This window comes from Octopus bimaculoides, chromosome 6 (genome assembly GCF_001194135.2).
Source record: "Octopus bimaculoides isolate UCB-OBI-ISO-001 chromosome 6, ASM119413v2, whole genome shotgun sequence".
Lineage (NCBI taxonomy): Eukaryota > Metazoa > Mollusca > Cephalopoda > Octopoda > Octopodidae > Octopus > Octopus bimaculoides.
Window position 1 is genome coordinate 40,763,899 of NC_068986.1, and position 4,336 is coordinate 40,768,234.

Sequence of the window (4,336 nt, forward strand, 5' to 3'; positions counted from 1 at the left end):
CACACACACACACGCACGCACGCACAGCAAAATGGCATTTAAAAAATTGTTTTCTCTTTTGGTAATTAGTATTTAGAAAGTTGATCCTTGGTTTGGCTGTTGTTTCTAGCTTGTCAGATTTCCGGTTGGGGGAGATTTAAATTTTGAAATTTTTTTTCCTTTTGGTAACACGTATTAGAGTTTTGAAAATGCGTTTCTATCATGTCAGGTTTGCTGTTTAGATACTTTTTGCGTCTGCTATTTTATAATTCTATGCATGCATGAAACATTAGGAGGAGGTGAGTCGATTACATTGACCTCAGTACTCAACTGGTACTTCTTTTATCAACCCTAAAAGGATGAAAGGTGAATGTTGACCTTGGCAGAATTTGAACTCAGAACACAAAGACAGATGAAATACTGCTAAGTATCTCGTCCACCATGCTAATGATATTTGAAATAACAATATTAATAATCCTTTCTACTAGAGACACAAGGCCTGAAAATTTGTGTGTGTGTGTGTGTGTGTGTGTGTGTGTGTGTGTGTGTGTGTGTGTGTGTGTGTGTGTGTGTGTGTGTGTGTGTGTGTGTGTGTGTGTGTGTGTGTGTGTGTGTGTGTGTGTGTGTGTGTGGTGGGGGATTAGTCAATCACATCGGCCCCAGTGTTTCACTAGTACTTATTTAATTGACCCGAAAAGGATGAAAGGCAAAGTTGACCATGGCAGAATTTGAACCCAGAATGTAGTCGCAGACGAAATACCACTAAGCATTTCGCTTGGCATTCTAATGATTCTGCCAGCTTGCCACCTGATTTTTAATAATAATAATAATAATGTTTAATACATAACAGACAGACATGCATACATATACAAATGTGTAAAACCAACAGTCAAAGAGTTACAATCAATTGAACTAATTATTCAATCACTATAAAATAGAACATCTTTTATCACAGTCTACTGCACTTAATTAGCAGGACAATAACTACAAACACTGGAAGGGCAATTTTGTTCCTATAAATAAAAACAGAAAAGAAAATGATGATGATGACAAGGATGATGCATAATTACCTGGAGGTTGAAGACCATATAATGAGGCCAGAAAATCATGGTTTTATGAGATGGATTACTAACTAGTTATTTAAATATTCACTTGTATGGCTGCATGAGTAATGTTATTGTGCATGAAGGACAGAACACAAATGAGGTGAGAAAAAAGCTGGATATAAGAGAAATCAGAGATTAAAGTTCAAAAGAGAAGACTACAGTAGTACAGGAATGTGACGCAAATGGAAGATGTTGGTTGCATAAAGAAGCAAAGAACATTATCTATGAAGAAGGTAATGTTCTTTAATGAAGATTAAAGAAGGCATGAGACTAAGTGGTGAAGACTGACCCGAAATGGTATAACCTCATGAGGGAGCTAACAAATAATGGTGTTAAGTAACAAAGTGCTGTATTGATGAAAACCTGTGTAACCCATGCAAGCATGAAAAGGTGATGTAAAGAAAGAACTCTTCCCCCGCCCAGTGGTAGCAATAGAGGTAGGATCATCATCATCATCATTGTCGTCGTTTAACGTCCTCTTTCCATGCTAGCATGGGTTGGACGATTTGATTGAGGACTGGTGGACCAGGAGGCGACACCAGGCTCCAATCTGATCTGGCAGAGTTTCTACAGCTGGATGCCCTTTCTAACGCCAACCACTCCGAGAGTGTAGTGGCTGCTTTTACGTGCCACCGGCACGAGGGTCAATCAGGCAGGTACTGGCGACGGCCACGCTCGAAATGGTGTATTTTACGTGCCACCTGCGCAGGAGCCAGTCCATCGGCACTGGCAACGATCTTGCTCGAATGTCTTACTGGCAACGACCACACTCGAAATGGTGTATTTTACATGTCACCTGCAGGATATATATCTAAATTTTGGATTTCTTCCACTAATTATGTTCATAGTAGGTCTATCTACTCTCTCCACCTCCTCATTACTTTCTTACCTGTTGCACCTTCTCTTATCACTGTGCCCTCCTACTAGAGCTATATTTCTCCCAACTGTGTAACAAGGAATGGGTTTAGAGTTCTCCATACTCTGTCCACTCTTACCATCACTTTTATTTATTGCTAGTTTTCACTCTTTTGTAATCTCTTTTCTATCACTCATTGGTATCAATTCTCTCTCTTACAATGCTCCACCTTTATTAATATTCATCATTCTCTCTATCACACTCACATTCTCACTTCTTTGTCTTCTATAACCTCGGACAGACCAAAGCCTTGTAAGTGAATTTGGTGAATGGAAACCAAAAGAATCCCATTGTGTATATATGTGTGTGTGTCTTGCTTGACAACCAGTGTTAGTGTGCTTACATCCCCATAACTTAGCAGTTTGGCAAAAGAGACCAATAGAATAAGTACCAGGCTTAAAAGAAAGATAAGTACTGGGGTTGAATGATTTGACTAAAAATTCAAGGTGGTGCACCAGCTTGGCCAAAGTATAATGACAAACAAGTAAAAGATAAATGAAAGACGATTTATCAGATTTTTTCACTTACTATATTGTAACAAAACATTTCTATAAATATTGATATGTATGGAAATAACTAAGTGTTGGCAACAGGAAGGGCATCCAGTCATGGAAAATCCACCCCAGCAAATTATAACTGATACAGCTATGTGAGCATGGAAAAGTGAGTGAGTGAGTGAGTGAACAAGCAAGTGAGCGTGCTCAAGTAAGTGAGCTTGCGTGCCCACCCGAGTGAGCTTGCATGCATGAGAGCGAGCTTATACGAGTGAGTGCATGAGGTTACGTGAGTGCATGAGGTTACGTGAGTGAGAGTGAGCTTATGCGAGAAAGTGAGCTTACATGCGAGAGTGAGGGAACGAGCGAGCCAATATTGATATGTATGGAGCTCACTCTCACACACGTAACCTCACTCACTCACTCTCACTCGTATAACCTCACTTTCATGCATGCTCTCTCACTTACTCAAGCACGCTCACTTGCTTGTTCACTCACTCACTTGCTGAGACACCTTTTTCATGCTCACATAGCTGTTTCAGTTATAATTTGTTGGGGTGGATTTTCCATGGCCTTCCTGTTGCCAACCCTTAGTGAGGGAGCAAGTGAGGGAGGGAGGGAGCAAGTGAGCAAGGGAGGGAGCTAGTGCATGAGAGTGAGGGAGCGAGCGAGTGAGAGTGTGCATGCGAGCAAGCAAGGGCGTGCACGCGAGCAAGCGAGGGCGTGCATGCGAGCGAATGAGAGCGCACACGTGAGTGAACGAGTATTCATGAGCAAGCGTGCATGTGAGCAAGCGACTGTGCATGTAAGCGAGCGAATGTGTGAGCAAGCGAGTAAGTGTGCGTGTGTGTGTGTGTGTATTTATGTTTCTGTGTGAATATATGTGTATCACTGCACTTACATTTGTTGCCTCACACTGATGATCAGCGTTGGTTTATGTCCCTGCAATTTAGACCAATAGAATAAGTATTAGACGTAAATGAAAGTATTGGGGGTTGATTTGTTCAAGTAAAACCATTCAAGGTGGTGTCCCAGCATGACTACAGTCCAATAACAAACAAATATAAAGTAAAAGAAGAATGCTTAAATAGCAGAAATCTCTGTTGGTCAGTCAGCCTGTTAGAAATAACACCTGAGCTGCCTTCAAATCACTTTTGTACTTGCTTAGAAGTAAGATATAGCAAATAATGTAGTCCTAGATATCATTTACCTTTTACTTATTTTAGTCATTAAACTATGGCCATGCTGGGGCACTGCCTTGAACAATTTTAGTCGAAAGAATCAAATCCAGAATTTATTTTTTTTAAAGCCTGGTACTTATTCTATCAACCTCTTGATGAACTGCTAATTTACAGGGATGTAAATACACCAACACCAGTTGGGGGAGGGGAGGAGACACACACACACACACACACACACACAATGGGCTTCTTTCAGTTTACATCTACCAAATCCACTCACAAGGCTTTGGTCAGCCTGATGCTACAGAAGACACTTGCCCAAGCTGCCATGCAGTAGGACTGAACCTGGAACCATGCGGTTGAGAAGCAAGTTTCTTACCACACAGCCATGCCTGCAATATGTTTGAATAAAAGACTGAATATCTTTAAAATTTAAGTATACTTTTTATAATAATTTTACGTTTATTCTTGAAAAAGTATTTATCTCAGCCAGATCTGTACCCAACTAATAAGAACAAAAAACACTGAAAGAAGCTCTTACAATGACTCGTAAGTAGCAGCAAAATCTCCTTCGCACCATAGCCTACTATCTTAAAAAAAATAAAAATTAGGGACACCATATATTTGATAAAAAAAAAAAAAAAAAAAAAAAAAAAAAAA

At 40.1% G+C, this 4,336-nt stretch overlaps 1 protein-coding gene across 2 annotated transcripts in view; it reads right to left on the reverse strand.

The window, feature by feature from the left end:
- Positions 1–4,336, reverse strand: part of LOC106876895 (17-beta-hydroxysteroid dehydrogenase 14) — a 33,640-nt gene that overhangs the window by 16,636 nt on the left and 12,668 nt on the right. Inside the window, exon 3 of one of the 2 annotated variants that reach the window (XM_014925643.2) lies at positions 3,397–3,437. The exons of the other annotated variant lie outside the window; for it this stretch is intronic. The gene's annotated coding sequence lies outside the window, so the exon portion shown is untranslated. The remainder of the gene's footprint in view (positions 1–3,396; positions 3,438–4,336) is intronic. 2 annotated transcript variants of the gene reach the window in all.